At 40.7% G+C, this 20,149-nt stretch overlaps 2 pseudogenes across 1 annotated transcript; one reads left to right on the forward strand and one right to left on the reverse strand.

Moving 5' to 3' along the window:
- Nucleotides 1-2,297: 2,297 nt before the first annotated feature.
- Nucleotides 2,298-4,854, reverse strand: LOC146456699 (uncharacterized; annotated as a pseudogene).
- Nucleotides 4,855-8,248: 3,394 nt separating this feature from the next.
- Nucleotides 8,249-19,049, forward strand: LOC146456700 (uncharacterized; annotated as a pseudogene). The gene is made up of 5 exons (XR_014858795.1): nt 8,249-8,995; nt 10,336-10,521; nt 12,470-12,562; nt 12,773-15,150; nt 16,812-19,049. The product of XR_014858795.1 is annotated as an uncharacterized LOC146456700 (transcript).
- Nucleotides 19,050-20,149: the final 1,100 nt, after the last annotated feature.

Here is a 20,149-nt window from a genome sequence, read left to right on the forward strand (position 1 = left end):
CCTTCAAAGGAACAACACATTAAATGCCTTGATCGATAACCTAAATACATGTAGACTGTTCATTAAGGGTGTCAGGGGTCTTAGGGGTCTTTGGGGGTCTTCGTTTTCAAGACACCCGTTGATTAATTCCAAGTTGACACTTATCCTAACCTATCTTATCATCATTTCGCCATTTTGCCATTTTGTGTGAAGGAATATTTAAAAGCTTCTGCCAGTAAGGATCGAGCAAAGTTGGAAATCGACCCAAAATTCAAAATTTTGAAACTTTGTCAGAATAAAGCCTATTACATGCCTGATTCTTTGGCATAATTTGTTTTTTCCCAAACTCGATAATTTCATTTTGGGACGAGTTTACTTTAAGAGGGTATTTTTTGCTGTGAAAACCGAAAAAATGCAAATTTTGGAAAATCTGTAAAAAATTACCAAAACCCCTGTAGCCAATGACACTTAATCCAATTGATAATGGTAATTTACAAATTTCAGCAATATATATTTTACTGGGATCAACAATGTTTTTGTTCAAGAAAAGTATGTTCAAAGATGGCTCCTTTCTCCCAATACTTGAACAGTGAGGGACTATGCTTCATTTCCCGGGATATTTCTTGAGTAGCAGACAGACTTTGGAAAATTTGTTTGCACGATTTGAAAGGACTTACATTGGTGTAGTTTTTGATAGAAAAATTTCCGCGGGTAATCATTAAGCGTTTGCAGGAGAGCGCCTCAAAAATTCCAAAAATTCGACTTTTCTCGAGACGCCTTTTGGGAGACACGATCTGTAGGACTGGTTACGAGTTACGAAATTTCTAGCTATGGCAATAAAGGCACTAAAAATTAATTGAAAAATATGTGCCTTGTTTATTATTTTTAAACGCTGTCGCTGACTTGCTACATATATTTTGATCATTTTGACGCAATGAGCCATACAAGTAAATTGTTGTACTACCGGACGATTGATGCACGGGTCGTTACTTTCTTTAACGGATCTGTTATTCCAATTTTCTGTCAACTAAGAACTCTCTACCTCATTATAAATCCTCTTGTGCAGAACACCTTCCTATTATAGGTAAACATTCCACCTTGGATTATCAGACTACAAAATCTGTTCATGTTACATGCCATCGGATTATATCGTTTTGGGGGGAGAAAGTAGTGGAGAATAACTGGTGTCGTAAATTTGCGTTATCACTAACAATAACAAAGCGATTTCTTTTTTGGGAAGAGAAATATCTTAAAAGGGGTAAACATTTGGTCCAGAGTAAGGTTGAATGTCGCCACGCATCCTAAGTATTAACCTAGCGCTGCAACCATAGTGTTAATAATGAAAAAAAAATTACTGCTTACAAGAGCACTTATTCAAAAACTCAATTATGGCATCAGAATATTGCTCCTTCTTTCGTCCTTTAACCTTAATGGAAAAGTGACTAGCCGTGGAGCGCATCTGGGTCATCTTAAGGCTTTTTATTTCTGACTCTGTCATCAGGCACAGGTTCTTTATAGAGAACAACAAGGGGTGAATGATTTCCTGCTGTAGCGCTTCGATCACATCCGAGTGTACGACCGCCTGCTGCCTCGCAAATTCTTCAGCCTCGTTATCGGAGTCGGTGCCATCTTTTCTCTTGCATGCCATTCTAGAAAAGAATGAGGATATTTGTTGGGGACGCAGGAACTCCTCCACGGTGAAGATTCGCTTCCCCTTTTCGTCTCTCAGGCATCTCATTTCCTTCGAGACGTCATCTGGGTTGGCTTTGACCCCCGTGGACTCGCCGTGTTGAAACTTTCCCTCCAAGTATCTCTTTTGCGTGGAATTAAACCGGCGGCGTGGTTTAGAAGACTCCCGACCAGCCCATCCCTCTGGCAGACAAGGTGAACCACAGTATATTTCTGTATCCGTTATCTTCACTTCGGGGTGGCTACCTCCAGCCTCAAGACGCTCTGCGTAACTGGCCTTCGCTCTGTCAAGTAGGGAGAGGCTCTCGACCCGGCGGAATTCGTGTTTACCATACATGAGGTGCTGCTCCAGACATCCATGCGTCATGTAGGACTTGGTGCATCCGTCTTCTGGGCATGGAAGCAGAAGGTTTTCAGTCTGGTGGGTATCTGCTTGTTGGGTCATTTCGATGGCAGAACCCTCCTCGGGTAAGCTATCTGTATGGGATGGCACCGACTTTGGCTGTCTGTTTTTCACTGACACAAACTTTCCTTTCCCAGGCTCCGTAGCAATCCATTCAAATTGGTTATTGTGTGGTATCCCTGTAAACAGCAGAATAAGAAGGAGCATATCATATAGTGGTACGGACTTATTTATTTGTAATCTGCACAGCATTACTGTTTAGCTTCGCTATCCCTTTTAGGCAAAATGCACGTGCTATGAAAACAGTGTACAGCGGACTGGGATCTATTTTATTCAAAGGCAAGATATTTTCCTGTAGTAACTTTTGGTTGGATGATGCATGCATACCTTCAAATGACGTCCAGGATCGGAAATTCCCTGCGCCAATACCATACGCCCTGAAGGCCCTAACACCCGCTGTCGTGATCTCGAAGTTGGACAAACTACTGATGCCCTCCCACGTGATGCTCTTTGTGCTCAAGGAGGTCTTGGGAACAGGTACAACCGTAACTCGAACACCAGGAATACCTTCATCCGACTCGATAGCCTTCTTAAGGCCAGCAGGTGTTGTGACTGAGTGGCCTTGGCTAATGTATTGCTTCACGTGCGTCTTGATCTGAGCTGCTTTCCTATAGCATGCACCCTTACCACCCTGAGGGTCACAGAAATCGATCCGGCAGAGATCCATATTGGTTCTCTCTCGCAGTAGTTTGCACGCTAGTATGGTGGTTGCGCAGTGGTAGCATCCTGCGTTGGCTTGGCGGTATACCACTTTCATTAACTCAGGGCGTTCATGCTTCAAGGTCTTCAGTACATGCTCCGTCACGGTCACTACTGTGTGACTGTCCTGTAGACCAGACTTAATTATGTGCACAAACGTTTGCGCGACCAGCTCTCCTCCCTGTTTGTTCTGACATACTGTCAAGTGCCAGGAGATACCTCTCTTTCCAAAGAACTCAGCCTGCGTTTCTCTGTACTGGGCGGGTAAGAACTTCATGGCGAAATCCTGTGTGATAAGCACCGCGTCTTCCTGGAGGCTATCGATAATATCTTTCCGGGCTGTATCCTGGTGAACCATGCGCAGCTGATGAGTTTTCCAGGAGCGGATTCCGTCACATGCAGTTCTCGCCGTAAATTGAAGGTCGTCCTGAAGGTCCTGCGGGAGATTGGTAGACTGGATCAAGGACACAACTGAGTCTAAAGACTAAAGAAAATAAATAATATAATTAGATAGGATTATTTTGCCCAGTAGGCCGGGTCCAAGTATTATCGTTTACGTACCGTTTTCAAGGTCTCACAGCTCTCACAAAGTTGATTGTGTTGGTGACCGCAGTGTCGGCGATACCACTCTTTTTTAGGGTCACTGAGCGCGAATACTCTGCAGTGGTCAGGAATAGTACTAGCCATGGAGCAATGGATCTGTAACCAGACAATTATGCTGTTACACCTCTATACAATGAACAGACTGTATCTATATAGGCACTATTCCTTTACCTTGTAATCGCTTTTGATGTATTGTTCGAGGCATTTCAAGTTGTCCTTGAGTTCAACAATTACAGCCTCGTTGGCCCCATACTGCACTAAGGTGTCCAGGATCGATAACAGATCATCAAAACCGCGTCCCCCCTCTGCCGCGTAGCTGTCTAGCCCCTGTAAACTCTTTCGAACTGACGCCACGCATGCTCCAGACAAGATTCTTTACAGAGTACGGGTTGAGAGTGGAGAGTGGAGCGTAACCCTCTTCGCTGCAATACTGGTTATATTGCTTGATCAGGCGAGATGGCAACATTGTTCTTATTACATTGGGAATGTCGATCTTCAAGCTGCTGCTTAACGTCAGGGTTTTTCTACCAAATGGGAGGTCCTGCACGATATTAGAAGACGTGATAAATTCGAGGAAGTGATCTAACTTGGCAGAGTCGACTTTTTCTCTAGTCTGTTTGGCTGCCGGCTGTACAGGGAGCCCGGCCAGCGCCGACCTCAAGCATGTATCGTCTTGCCGCAGTCAACTCATATCTTGTCAGTCGAGGTATGTGCGCTGCCAGTGCTGCGTAGGTCACTTTACCTGCCACAAGACTGAGCAATTTGCGCCTTATTTCGGAGGTTTCCGCTTGCTTGTAAGACTCCACCACAGCTAACAGTAGATCACTGCCAGGACCTGCAGACTCAAGGAGCTGGGTAACTTCGTCCTTTCTTCTCACTGCCTCCTACAATTCTGGAGCAGACTGCGGCGCTATGGTTTTTAGGACTTCCGCGATGATTTCACCTGCTTTACGGGTGTAGCAGTCATGCGTTTTCGAGGTGGCATCACTCCAAGGACGCTTCATAATAAAGCCGATAGACCCAATACCGCACTCATCCAGGAACCATTGCAATGCTGCGACTTTGCCTTTGTCAGTGTTATCTGGAGGTTTGGGGTATTGTTTACACGTGGCTTGGCTGATACTCTCATCGGTCGTTGATTGCGTCTCCTCCTGGGACGAGGAAGGCTGGTACAGAGAACTATTAGGAATAATGGCCAACCTCTCGAGGTCCCTTGAAAGCACTTCCATACTCTCTTCTTGATCATCTCCCAAGACGCTGGCTTCACTGGCCGCAGGAACGCTCTCGATAACCTACGTTAAAAAAATGAAAATTATAACGTAAATTACCACTCAAATGCTAGCAGACCATAGCATAACACCGATTTCTGTGTGTCGTCACGGGAGCCATCTACACGTTTAAATTTCCACATTCCCTTCAGTCAATGTACGAAAGGTTGGGTGCTATTTTGTGGCCCCTTCTCACTTCTCAGGTGCAATTCTATCACCTTTCCTGACCCTTTTATTTGAAACGATCTACATGTACGTGCATTATTTTCTTTCAAATAAATGATTGGCTAACCGCTCATCCTGTGCAGAAACTGAAACGCGCCAGGAGACTAGGGACTAGGGGTTTTGGGTTTTGCTGACTTTTTTTTTTCAAGAGGAGGCGATCTGTTTGAATGCTGGAAACTCCAGGGAAGTGAAAGAAGAAAACAGAAATTCCAGGAGAGGTTCTTAGACAGGGTCCGAGCAACTTTCATACAAATTTCAAATTTCATACAATTTCATACAAATGGCCGATTTTCCCTTTTCTCTTCTCCGTAGCACTCCCACTGTACCCCCAGATGAATGTCCAGTCGCTTGGTAGTAGAAAGAGGGGATTGTAGGTCGAAAAGAGGACTCCACATAATCCTTCGCGTGACTCCTCTTCTCGCCTCACATTCCCTTGTACGTTCCCTCTTCCTACTAGCAAGCGACTGTTACGGTTGCGCGTCGCCACAGGAAGCGCACAACGCTCAATTGTGAATCACAACAAAGGCCTGCGGCACAGCCTAGTGTACTAAGCATTCCCTCTTTATACGTGTTATGGATAGTGAATAAAAACTAAAACAATACCCAGTCTCTACAGGCATGAGGGACTCACTATAAAATGATTCTGTTCACTATTTTTCCACACCTCTTTTGGCTGCTTTTCATGCGTCGCAATGCTTGTGTTCAGCTTTTCGCGGATTGCTGGAAGAATGACAACATATAAGTAGAGCCGTGTTAGTGGATACGGTAGTTAGTGCGACATTCCAAACAAATAATGATTATACAGTTGAAAACCTGAGCCGATAGGTATTAGTGATCCAGTCCTGTTGAATATTTCCTCCGACAGCTTCTTATTGATAGTGCGATCACCCGTGTGCTTTTTTGAGCCTTGATTTGCGACCCCCTCTGGAACCTGGCAAAGTTTTTTCCGCCCTCTCCATTTGATACCAAAGGAATCTCGGTGCTTTAGACACACGCAAAAGTTCACGTCAGCACTCCCCTCAAATACTCCTAATATGTGGAAAACAAGGCCGTGAGCAGATAACACCCTACAGAAAAAAAATGCAGAAGAAAGGACCACGAAAATATGCTTACCTGCCCTCAGTAGAATCAGCTCTTTCTCAGCGGAAACGTCGTCTCCACGCATTTTCAACATCTCTAAGTGCCCTGTTATGTCGCGCTGACAATCACTTAGCGTTTGATATTCGGTGATCACTGTGCCTTTCACATTAACTGAACCACTAACCGTCCCGGAAAGCTTTCCAATCCCGCATTTATCCATTTTTGGCGCTTTTACGAACAAAACGTGTTGCTACTCAATTTACATGCTTCGTGTTCTGTGGCGACTACGATATGTTTGGACGCGCTTCGAGCAGATTTGTTTGCGATTGATTGACAGATCGACGGGTGGTGAAAATGATAATTTTGAACTATCGTCCAAGAAAACAAAGACTGTGAAAGAACTCTATATTTTGAAATAGTCAATTCAGATAACGTATTTTCCGGGGAATGTTAGCAAAAGTTGTTTACACCTATAACAAATAAAGCGTGACAAATGCTTTAATTGAATTACAACACTAAAAACTTGAGTATTTTCCTACGCATGCAAATTGCAGATAAACAAACTCCTGCCGCCACTATTACTCACCTTATTTGTTCGAAAGTCCCTGTTTTTACGCATCGTTAAAAGATTTTCTTCTAGATTAAGATGAGGCAGACATACAAAAGTAAAAATTATGTGTCAAGAGAAGTTTCGTTTTCATCCAAGCGTGGACACGTGGCGGAAAAACATGTTCTAATTGGGAGCAAACATGACATGTTTTGCCGCCAAACATCTGAAGTTTGAAGGGCGTTCGTGCAAGTTTTGCAAAAATGACGCTGAGAATGGATATCAGAGACTTTTTTGAGACAATTTTTTCTACGTGGGTCTTTCAGAACTGTTTTCTGTTGATTACCAAAGTGTTTCAGTGTCGGTAAAATTGGAAATTTGCCGTTAATGTTGAGTCAACATACCGTAATCAAATTAATTAAAGAAGCCAATTAAATTTGGCTATTTCCACGATTAACATTTTGTGAATTGAACGCAACATACGCTGTAAGCACAGGCTTGAATTTGCTACCACACTTTTCAGTCTTCTTCTCTTCTGTATTTTAATATACCAAGAGAGGATGAACATCCTCTCTTGAATATACTGAGGGTGCTACTCTCAGTTAAAAGTTCCAAAACGCTTTCAATCAAAACTACGGGGTGGATACCATTGCAAATAATCGAATCGTGCACTTTCAAACTTTCGCAGGAACGTTTGCCTAACAGTTGTAAAAATTGAAATGTTTGGCTTTCAAACATGTAAGTGTTGCTCGTGTGTTTCACGCCGTGCAGTGAAGGGATTAACGGCGCGTGTAATCTGTAAGGCTCATCTCATCGGAGTAGCAAAACAAAAAAAATGTTGTCGATAAAACATAGTCATATATGTATATAAAAAAGCAGATTATTTTCATTTTATAGTATCAATATTGCCATAACCTGGCCCGCCTGGGTAAAGGAAGAAAAATAACTATCAAACTTTCGTAACTCGTAACCAGTCCTTCAGACCGTGTCTCCCAAAAGGCGTCTCGAGAAAAGTCGAATTTTTGGAATTTTTGAGGCGCTCTCCTGCAAACGCTTAATGATTACCCGCGGAAATTTTTCTATCAAAAACTACACCAATGTAAGTCCTTTGAAATCGTGCAAACAAATTTTCCAAAGTCTGTCCGCTACTCAAGAAATATCCCGGGAAATGAAGCATAGTCCCTCACTGTTCAAGTATTGGGAGAAAGGAGCCATCTTTGAACATACTTTTCTTGAACAAAAACATTGTTTATCCCAGTAAAATATATATTGCTGAAATTTGTAAATTACCATTATCAACTGGATTAAGTGTCATTGGCTAAAGGGGTTTTGGTAATTTTTTACAGATTTTCCAAAATTTGCATTTTTTCGGTTTTCACAGCAAAAAATACCCTCTTAAAGTAAACTCGTCCCAAAATGTAGTTATCGAGTTTGGGAGAAAACAAATTATGCCAAAGAAACAGGCATGTAATAGGCTTTATTCTGACAAAGTTTCAAAATTTTGAATTTTGGGTCGATTTCCAACTTTGCTCGATCCTTACTGGCAGAAGCTCTTAATTTGTCCAAATGTCAACTTCCACTCAAACATGTAGAATCAAGTGTGCCCTCAAACTTGAACCTGGTGGAATACATAATACCAGTAAAACCCAGCTCATTTTCTTTGGTCTTGACATAGTTCAAGTGTTTCAGTTTTTCTAAATGGACCTTTATTTTTAAGATCTTAATTATTTATTTTCTGACGTCCATTGTTGGTTTTTGATCAGGGTTCATTGCAATGTCAGGAGCAACAGAGAGTAGCGCAGGTAGCTGTCCAAAAGATGCCTCCAGTGCCCCACCTCCTCTCAGTCTTAAACTGTCAAAGTTGAGCGATTTACCAAAAAAGTGCGAACGTTGGAGTGATGTTCAGCTGCCGGTAGACATTCTGTTGTTGACAGTGGAGGACTGTGAGTTCCTGGCATGTTTTGCATACATGAAAAACTCCTTTAAGTTATCGCAAGGACCTTGGTTATGTGTACTTTGGAAAAACGGGTGCTGATGAAGATGAGCCCTTGAAGATTGCTCTGATGAAGTGTAATGAAGGTTCTTCTGGTCCAGGTGGATCTCAAACTGTTGTCAAAAATGCAGTTATGCAGCTGAGACCCAAGGCCATTTATTCTGTCGGCTGCTGCAGTGGTCTGAATAAAGATAAAACCCAGCTAGGTGATGTGGTGGTATCCTCTAAACTCGCATTTGAAGCCTTCAGAACTCCAGTGGACAGAAATATTGGAAACCTTGTAAGACATGCAGCTGATGGCTGGGAGCCACCAATAGAAAGCCCAGAAGTTCTGAAACCAACTGTGCACTGTGATGGTGAGATTATGAGTGGAACAGACCAGAACACTGCTAAACAGCTACAAGAGGTGCGCCCAAATAATGCAGTTGCAGTCGAAATGGAAGGGAAAGGTGAGATTTAAAGTACTGATTAGTTCTTTAACCAGAATTCAAAGTACATTATTTTGTAATGGTGTAAATTATGTCAAATGCCATAAAGTGAATTAGGTAAGCCTGGTAGGTCCTCCTTGTAAATTGGATGGAGGTGATAAGGAGATGGGAACTGGGAATGAAGGCAAGGGTGTTCTATTATGCCCAGAACTGTGTTTCGTGAACAGCAACTTGTTGCACCAAATTGCTGCCAGAAAATAATAATGACATTCTTAGCAAAAAGGTACTCACTGCATTACCTTTTGCTTGCATATTAAACAAAGCTTGATGCATGTTCAAGGTCAGCACAGGTACTTTATGCATACCCCCCTCTCCTCCCCTGCCAAGGGCTGAATAGCATTGTGCCATCCCAGTTATGTCAGGCTAAATTTTAGACTTAAAGGGGAGGTATCTCAGGGATTTGATGTCATTTCAGAACCCACAAATGTTTGTCTGTCAGCAGAAACAAAAAAATAATTTAGTTAAAATAGTTAAAAACGATCTCTAGCTAAAATGATTAAAACTACAAGCTTTCGAGTGCCCAAATTGTAGTCTTCGACGGGTAAAATGAAAGATAAGAAAGCGATGGGAAAAATTTAAGCAAAAAGCGTGAATGCGAAATAATAAAAAATGTAAATAATTACACTAATTACTTGACCTTGCCAAGTTTGTTTTAAATTATCACCCTGGTGCAATAAAACTATCGATTAGTTCCTCTACCCTGGCCAGAGACAGAGTAGGTTAGAATGGATTGAAACTTAAAAAATGTAGGTAATTACCATTTTTCAAGTTGTCGCATTTTTGTTTCCAAGATGCACTAGAACAGATTACAAGTTGTTCCTTTCAAGAGTTGAGTTGATATCGTTCCTCTCTTTGTTCTAGAACTATTTTGTAGCTGATCATTTTTAACAAAAGTGGTCAAAACCCTATGATGGGTTTAAGGGGGGTTGGCTTAATGGGTGGTGGCTCTTAATCAGAGGTATTAGCCCAGTTTATAGTTATGCTTGAAAAACAGATCTTAGCAAGGAGTATTGAAATCACCATGAAGAAAATTGGGGTATGAATTTCACATATTTACTTCCAACTCTTTACCTCTGCGACATATTTATAACAAACTCATAATATGACCAGCTTCCATTTGACTTGATAGCTCAGTTGGTAGAGCACTGCGCTATTATCACATAGGTCATGGGTTGAATTCCATTCAAGCCTTTTTTTTTTCAGACTTTCTTTTCTTAGCTGCTAAAGTGGCATACATCACTGCACTTGTCTCTCGTTTATTAATCATGCGTTTAGTGTTCTTTATATTAATTCCTTTCCAGGTATATTTGTAGCAGCCCATGACCTGAAAATTGAATGGGTGATCGTTAAAGGTGTTTGTGATTTTGTTGGTGCTAGCAGAACCCCAGATGAGTCGTGGAAATCTTTTGCTTGTGTGATGGCAACCTCTGTTGTTTTTAACATGCTAAACGACCCCATTGTTTTTGAAGACTGGCCTCACTACCAAGGTATGTAACAATCCTACTGTAGTAAATTCTTGCAACATTTCTGTTTAGGGGACTGGTATATGTTGGTATGGACAGGAGGCAAGATTTATCACACAGACATATTGACCCCGTTCCGAGATACTCAGATTACCTTTCTAATAGCTAGATACAAGATCACTACTGGCATCACTTTATTATTTTTCCAAGCGTTTACAAAAATACTACTGGCTTTGGAGAATTAACCAATTAAAGAGAATAATTACCAAGCCATTCATGGAGAACTAGAGTTGCTCTCCAGATGTACACTTCGTTGTCGATGATTTTCATTCAGTTTTCTGATCCCCCAACTTTGGTCTCCTTTTCCATTCGTCTTGTTTCGTTGGCGAGATTTGTTTTTCCTTAGTTTTTTAATCAATCCAAAGAAGGAAACCCTTTCAAGTCGAAAGGCGAGTAATGAAAGAATTCTGTTGGCTTTTGAGAACAGTTTGTGTATCGTTGCTTGATATTCGGAATAAATTGTGAAAAAAAGCGTTTTCTTTAGCAAAAGGTCAACTTTCGTAACGCTAAAAAAAACTAATGCATGTTGTTTTCGAAGGGCAAATACGTTGTTAAAAATGTAAAAAGGCCAGCCAGGATTTTCGGCAAACCAACAGCGGGTCGTATCTCGGAGAATAATTTTCCATTCATACAAAAATTGTCGGCCGTTTGATTTTTCTCCTAAAGAATCTAAAGAGATCAAACTGTGTTATCTTGCACCAATTTACCTTTATGGGGGAATGAAGAAAACTAAAATTTTAAAGACACTTGTTTTTGTGAGGCGGTCTCTAGTGGTCATTTGGGCTTTCTGAGCTTACTGCCTTAAAAATCTTTCTCCAAAATGGACACTACAGAGATTGCACTCCTTCTTCTCTTCTTCTTCTCCTTCTGACGACTCTTAAATGAGTCTGGTTAAAACATGGAAAAAAAGGTTCACGTAAAAGGTCATTTTGAGTTTTCCCATTCCAAAGTTAACCCCTCCCCTCCAGCCCCATCAAAAATACTGCCAGCACCCTTTTTCAATTTCCAATTCGAAGAACTCATAGTGGAAACTCGATCAACAGGATGTAATACTTTGTACGTCGGCGCATAGTTCATTGAGGGATTAGTTACGGAACTTTCCTATCTTAAAAGTTGATAACAATGGCGCTGCAGTTTATGTTGGAAGAACAATTCTTTGTTTTAACGTGCACACTACAGCTGAATATCTTAACAGGATCTTTTCTATTGGTTAGTTGCTTCGACACATTTTAAAATCTGATGTAGTTTGTGCATAAAACGACTAAGAGGCCCGTCTGGCTTCATAACCATTACCTTTTTGTAACTATGGTCGGCGAAACCTTTGCATATGCTCTGAGACAGACCCCCCTAAAATCCACATTTCATACGTTAATTTTTACACTTGCTACATGTTGACTTCCTATGACTCGACTCCATGAAAATGGACTTTGGAAAAGTCTTGTTAATTTGAAACTCTTTGTTTTAAGTCATTACGTTTTCATTAACGTTTCTAAGTAATGTTAAGGCCTTATTCCATCAATATTGTACGTTATTGTGTAACTGACGATGGCTGTAGTGACAGCCGAATCTTGTCTTCCAAAATAACAAGTGTTACGGTGTGTCTCCTTAAAATTATGGAAAGATTTCCGCAACCCATACATTAATTTTACATGCACCACTGTCACACTATTCCTCTTCCAAATAATGGCAAGCATAAATAGAGTTTGAGTCGCAAAACTTATACATGATTAATGTATAGGACTGTGTGGCAATCTTTGCGAAACTTTTACTTGTCTCCTGCTATAAAAACCTATGTGAGATCGCTTTAGAACGGCAGGAGAATCAGCATCAGCAACTAACCAGCCAAAAAAAACAGGTCCACTCGCTTATTGCTCTTCAAAAAATCTAAAGTTTTGTGACATTTCTGGCACAGGTGAAACATCGAACCAGGAGCAATCAACCAGTGGCCAAAAACAAAAGTTATCTTGTTCAGATTCGGAGGATTCTAAACGAAGAAAAGAGTCAGGTAAGTTTGATTTCTAAGAACAATATTAGGATAACGATTTTAGTGGGATAAAATATATATTATAGAATACAGAGTGGGGTTTAGGTATTTTTGTTTTATTTTCTTAAATTAGCTTTTCCATTGCGGAGTTAATGATTTCTAATGTTGTCATTAAAATAACCGAATTCACATCAAATCAAATATCTTTTTTTTTTCTTTTATTCACTGCAGATTCAATGTGGCTCGAGGAGTGCCAAAGGCAGATATGTTCAATTTATAACTCCAAAAACAAAGTGAAAATCATTCCATGGGACCAAGGCTCTGGCGTTCATATTAATGATATTTACACCCAGCTATCTTGGTTTGCGGATGACAGGAAGCCCAGCGGAGTAACACAAGAGAGACTTCAAGACTACACAGACATCTTCAGCAGCCGAAAGAATTATCCCAAGCCCAAACGAATTCTAGTGTACGGCCGGCCAGGCATCGGCAAGACTGTTTTCACGCAGAAAACCACCTACGATTGGTCGCAAAAGAGAAAAGAAATGTTAGCAGCGTTTGATCTTGTTCTTCGGGTCAAGTTGCGTGATGTCTGTGACTTGCAAGATATCCCGGTTATTTTACGGGCTTCTGAACTGCTGGCTAGTGATGGCAAGGTTTCTGTTGAAGACCTGTACAAGTTTGTTGTTGACAATCAAGAAAAGGTGTTGCTCATTTTGGATGGCTATGATGAGTACAGTGCAGGAGAACAATCTCCCGTTCGTGACATCTGGGAAAGGAAGCAGTTGAGGGATTGTTGCGTTATTCTGACCACACGACAAATCAAAGCTGACAAGATGAGAAACTCTAGTGACGTTCAATTTGAGATCAATGGTTTCGATAGCAAGGATCAAGTCAAGGAGTTCGCACTAAAGTTTCTGAAAGATGAAAACGATTTTGAGAAGTTTTATGAGTATGTGTTTGAAAAAGACCTTAAGGAAGTGGTGCAGATCCCTCTTCTGCTGCTGATGCTTTGTTTAGTCTGGACAAGGAAGGATTCTACAGGACTACCAACATCACGGGCCGACATTTACACACAGTTTATTCAAACTTTGTTGAATCACATGTCCGGAAAAGTTGCTCAAGTGGATCATGCCGATCAGATGTTTAGAAAAGTAGGTGACTACGCCGAGGAATTCTGTCAGTTAGGAAAACTTGCTTTTGCTGCCCTTTTGCGAGATTCTCTGTATTTGCCTTCAAGTGAAGTACCCGGCAACTTAATGAACAAATTAATTGAAGCTGGATTATCTCAAGTTTCCAATCTCTCAAGTTTGAATCCTGACAAAGGCGTGTTTTTCATCCACAAGTCAGTACAGGAGTTCCTTGCGGCCTGGTATCTTAAACATGAACTGAAAGATGAAAATTCAACCTCCCTGTCCAAAATCGACTCAGTTGAAAAGATCTTCAACATGAGCGAAGTCCTAAAATTTGCCTCTGAGCTGTCCGGAGAAGCTGCTTGGGAGATTGCAAGTCACATGGGGATCGTGGCAAAGAAGGAAGGTCTGACAGAGTACAACTTCAAGGAAAGACTTGGTGAAAGCGAATTGACTCAAGAACAAAGACGTTTTCACATTCTCATTGAACATGTCTTCTTTTGTTGCTCACCCGAGATGAGACGAGACCGCTTCCCTGCATTTCTTTCTCACGTTGGAGGTGTTTTGTTAATCTATTCTGACCAACTGCATACTATTGCCAATGAACACTGGCTGAAATCTAGGGAGGCGCGAAACTACACATTAATTATCCTTGATGATCTGGGGTATTCAAGGCACGGCTATTGTGACTTGATCGCTGTGCTGGAAGATGTAAATGCAGTTGTTGTTAGCTGTTCAGGAGAAAAGAAGGCCGCGGATTTTCTGAGGAAGTATCCATTTCGTGCTGCATACGAGTTTTTCGTAAAGAAAGAAGAAAAAGCGCACCTTTACATCAATTTAATCACGAACTTTTATTCCACTGAACTCGCTGCAATGCTAAAGGAACTCATTGCGTCACCAGAGTCTTCTCAACGAAAGACACCGCCAGATGCCGCAGATCACTCAGATGAACGAAACAATAGAACAGCTTTGTGTTTGACGGAGAACACTGCACCTATTACTCTTCCAACTTGTCATTGCCTCTCAATGGTTGAGTCGATTGACGTTAATTTGAAGGAAAGCGGGCCACTGATGGAAATTCTTACTGAGGTTCTCCGTTTATGTAGAAGGCTAGACTTCATTGTAATTGTGGGTAAAACAGGTGTTGCGTATGATGCTCAATTAGTGGAGACTCTGGTGTCCCGTATTAACTTTACAGACAAACTTGAATGGCTGCAACTCATCAATCTCAATTTGACAGCCAAGTCTGCTGCTATTGTCGCAAAATCTCTTCACCAGGCTCCTTACTTGAATCATCTCGACTTGTCAGAGAACCCTCTTGGTGAAGGAGTAAGTGTTCTTATTCAACATCTCAGCTCTGTTCCTGACCTGCCTAAACTGTTCCTTAACACTGTTAAGATGACAAAGAAACAAGTGAATGATCTAACCACAGCTGTACGTCGGAGCAAGGTCAGATTTTTGCGGTCAGCATATCATGTAAGTTTTCGAAAATTTGGTGGAATTTGTTTCTTTGTTCTTTCATGTACTGTGTAAATAACACTACTCTTTTTAGTGAATTGTTTTTTATTCTTTTGTTTATCAAAACATAATATTTGCTTTTGAATGTAAAGGATAGTAACAGCAAAATTCAGTTGCTTTACAGCACCATATTCATTTCAAATTAATTCTGTTCTCGAGAAAATGTGTCTCTGAAATATAAGCTATTTTAGGGAAGTCGAATGTTTATTTTACGAATTTCTTACAACACTGGGCCCTATATAATGACCGATTATTTTTACACATACAGAAATGAAAATTAGTTCAAGTTTCCAATATACGAGGATTGTTGTGACTTAAGAGTTGTATATAATATAAATTTAAAAAAAGTTCGATATTATTATTAAGGCGCTTTTACTTGTGCACAAGGGAATTTTTTTTGAAACTTGTCTCGCAATTTTGTTGCGCCACAAGTTGCACGGATCGTTGCCTAGTGTAACATGCCTTTAAATGACCTTGTCTCGCAATTTTTTTGTTGCCGCAATCGTCGCGAAAAGTAGAAGTCGGTTCTACTTCATGCAACGGTGACTGCAACAAAAACGTTGCGAGGCATGTTCATTACAGGGCATGTTACACTAGGCAACGATCCATGCAACTTGTGTTACAATGGCGAAACGAAATTGCGAGACAAGTTGCAAGAAAAATTGCCTAGTGTGACAGCGCCTGTAAGAGAGGAATGCCAAATCACCACACGACAAACAGACGTTATTTTTCTTGAAAACGAACGTTGTTCGAGCGATGAAGATAAGTTCTTGGAACTGTACTTGCAAGAAACAGAAAAGTACATCATCGTCAGGTCCGGTGAAGGTAATTTTGGAGAGATTAAACAATTTTTATGGAATTTACCTTAACCTGCGATCAGGCGTTCTTCTTTTTTTTTTTTTTTCGGGGGAGCGCAAAAGTGTGGCAGCGCGAGACTCGGCGGTCGGTGGAACCTGGTCGCAGGTTAAATTTATCGCGGTTCGGCCACGGACCCTTGTCCCTGAAGCCATCGGCCTTTTGTCTTCAATTGATTAGCATGAATCGGCTACAGATACTGCATTTTGTGTATTGTCTAAAGCTGTATCAAAGTTGGTACACTTTGAATCAAAGCGATGGGCATCAAAATCTTAACTTCAAGTGTCTAGATTGATTTGAGGGAATCAGATTTTTTTTTCTCAGAGAAATCCCGATGTTTTTCCTGGCTATATAAAGTGTCGGGGGAAGCTTATTTCCGCTTATTTTTTCTTGGATTTAATTCAATCTAACATCAAGGCTCGAGTACAGTAATAATAAAATAGGCTGCTTGCTATACAGTACTTATGGAGACTGAAAATCTTGTGATCGAAGGCGTAGTCCCACGGGAATTTTTTTCTGGAATCTTGGTTTCTTAGTCGAGGTTGTTCACTTCAGTAACGAGTTTTCAATTCATCTTTCATCAGTTAAGAAAATCTCTGAAAGGAATTCTATTTCTTGTTGTTCGTTGTTGTTGTTGTTGTTGTTGTTGTTTTAATATTTCTTGTTGTTTCTCTGTTCTTTTTGAAGCAAATTGAACGATAAGTAGTTTTGACTTTCGTTGATGTAGTGGATGGTGTTTAACATTGGTTTCTGATTTGTGGCAGGATGATGAAGGGAACCCGAAACCCGAACATAAATGGCCGTCAGAGAATTACTGGAAAAGGAAGGAAAGGAAGCTCCATTTCACCGTCAGGTGAAACAGAAGACGAGCAGGAGCCTGGGTCAAAAGCTGAATCAGAGGCCGAGCAGGAGACTAGGTCAAAAGTTGAATCAGAGGACGAGCAAGAGCCTGGGTCATCAGTTGAATCAGAGGACGAGCAAGAGCTTGGGTCATCAGTTGAATGAGAGGACGAGCCTTACCTGCCTTAAAATGTAAAAGAATGAGAAATGTCCGCTCAAGATAAGGTTTTTACTTTTGGAGCTCGAAGCTTATAAGTTTTTTATTATTATTATTATCGTGTGAGTTTATAAGATCATTTTACGACATGCGAAAAGTTTCAGGAACATTTAGGTGAATCGGCTTTCCAGATGTCACGCATTGAAATAGAAAAAACAGACACACCTCGCCGAGCAGTCTCCACACACTTTACGTTAAAAAACTTGTTTTCTTCTTCTTTTGATAAATTGTCAAATGTGTTAGTAAACTCACAGACTCACAAACAACTTACCATCTTTGAACTCTCAAAGTAAAAACCTTATAGTTAACAGACTTTTTTCGTTTGACCGCGGTTTAGCAGGAGCCATCACTTGAATCAGAGGATTGGCGGCAGACTGGGGCAGAGGAAAACTAAACAAATGAAGGCGATACTGGCGGTTCACTGAACTTTAATGAATCAGTGTTTTGTGCTGTTCTTTTTTGTTTCATTTATCTTGGGTGGGTGGGTGGGTGGGTGGTGGCGGTCTTTGTATGAACACAGTAATTATAACTGCAACAGGGAAGTGACCCAGTGTTTTACTCTTTACGGGTTTCAATTGTTTCCGCCGCCGCGTGTCAAAAGTGATCAACAACGTTGTAATCTGAGGATTTTGTTGGCCCACTTGGCAACTTACCCGGTGAAACTGGACAGAAAATGATTTGTATTACAGTCTTTATTTTTCACTGTTATGAGTTCAGGATCAGCCTCGCTCCCAGGGTTTTTCCCTTGTAAATTTAATAGTCCTGGAAACGAGATTGGTTGAGGATGCTCCAAGAAGCTCGTTACAAGCCATCACCACCCTTCCCCCATTTATTCGGGAAATTCATATACGCCTCCCAATTGAGAGAGTAGTACTTAACTTGTATTTTATGATTTTATCTTGTTTCCAGTTCTTGTAATGTATTCTAGGTATCATCTTTCTGCAAGCAAAACAGTGAGCGCTTGTGTTTTTGGTTTTTTTTTTTTTTTACAACAATAGTCTGCCAAACAGGCGTTATTTTTTTTATTTATTTATAATTATTGTTTTTTTTTTTATTTAATTTTTTTTTTTTCACGTTTTTCAGGCGAGCGGGGAGCGCGAGTCCGTCTTGCGTGACTCGCGCGTGCCTCCGCTCGCCTGAAAAACGCCAAAAAAAAGTCGATAAGGCCTGTCTTGCAGGCCATCAGAACAACCACACAGGCCGTGTTTATTGGTAATTACTGTTTCTTTTCCATTAATTTGGCTTATAGTGCCCGAAGGATGAATAATTTTAAGATTCAATGTCATAAGCCTTCCCGACCAAGACTGGTGTAACACATTGAGCAAAACAAACAACCGAAAAAGGATTTTTGCTAAAACGGCGAGCTTTTTGTGGTTGAAATCACTGAGACAGAAAAAGACAAAGTATATTTAATCTTAAATTCTCACTTTATTGTGCTTAAAGGTACGCTTTTGCTTATTTGTAAGTGGTCAGTAGCTTCTTTCTATTTTCTGTATTTGTAAATAAAGAGATAATATTTCAATAAGGCATTCATACAGTCACCGTGGACGACTGATTCACAGTTATGATATTGTTTATAGCATGTAGGCATCGTGAGACCTTGTTAAATTAAAGGCAATGGTTGTGAAACCTGACAATTAACTTCTTTGTTGTATGTTTTTGTTTGCCTTTTTGGCCTTGACCCTGCACAAACAACAATAGAATTTGGAACGTGTTGGGGCAACTGACCAATCGAAACGTTTTTGTTAAGATATTCAACTGTGGTGTGAACGTTAAAACAAAGGATTGTGCAGGGTTGCGGCCCTTCCAACATAAATTGCAGCACAATTTCGAACAATTATTTTCATGGCAAGGTTTCCCAGCCAGTCCCTCAATTAACTATGGTTAAAGAAACTGAATGATGTACTTTTGAAGAAGTACAATAAAGTAAGTTTTTGCCATCTAACTTTTAGACGAGGTAGTGTTTTGTTTGCAGCATGCGCAGTAAAACCGTGGCCTGGGCCGGGTTGCATAAAGCATCTTGACTGCAGTCGTTCCCAGTCTTCCGAAGGATTTTCACGGGCATTCCTTGTGCTCCTCGTCCTCCGTCGCTTGAGAAAATCAATAGAAATTCGGAGAATGGTTGAGGAAACTCCCACTTTATGCAAAACGTGGGTGAGCGGGGGGGCGGGGGGGGGCTGAAGTATAGAAATTAAAGAAGGAAGGACATCTATGGGTTGTTTCCATACATGTTTTCTATATCCATAACGACTTGCAATTTGGATATTTAGAAGAAGAAACCTGAGAATTAAAAAGTGCTGAAGAACTGAAGAAAACGTACTTTCTTTCACACCCACCCAAAGACGCCAAAATGACCCTTGGTTGACGTTGGGTACGAAGGTCAAACGGAAGTGTCGTTAAGCGCGGGTCAGATCAAGGCCGGGTGAGCTACACTCTTTCCTTTTTATAAGAATATATTTTATAAGAATATCGAGGATGAAATTTGCGAAATTTCAAAAATATTTTAAGAATAAACCTGAAGCTGAAATTGTGAAAAGAAAATAATTCCGTGCGTTGAAAATCTGTAAATACAATACAATGATTTGTTTTTACTTAACTGCATTAAACAAAGTATTCCTTTCTCTGAACGGCAAAACTAGCCAACAAACGAAACACTCTTTACTAGCGATAGCCAAATGTTTAGACTGCAAAGCAGTCGTTTTTCTTTGTGAATGCGCGAATTCTCGCGCGCGAAGTGGGAGCCTACCACGCCCGCTCCAGACCTTTCGCTTGACGAGACCTCGTATTTCGACCAAACGCAAAAATACGGCTGTTTTGCAGTCTACCAAATGTTCAATGATGAGCGGTACATGTAATGTATTTGTGCAGTACAAAATATGTACAATGTAACGCGATAGAATATTGCAAGAATATTTTCAGCCTAAAATCGGCAGAAAAATAGGATATTCAGCCTGGGCCGGAAAAACAATATTCTTATAAAAAAAGAAAAGAGTGTATTCAACTATTGATTGAACTTGATTTCAAATTTTATGTTTAAAAAAAGGA

Source organism: Pavona decussata, unplaced genomic scaffold (genome assembly GCF_977016875.1).
Source record: "Pavona decussata unplaced genomic scaffold, jaPavDecu1.1 SCAFFOLD_254, whole genome shotgun sequence".
In the NCBI taxonomy this organism is placed as follows: domain Eukaryota; kingdom Metazoa; phylum Cnidaria; class Anthozoa; order Scleractinia; family Agariciidae; genus Pavona; species Pavona decussata.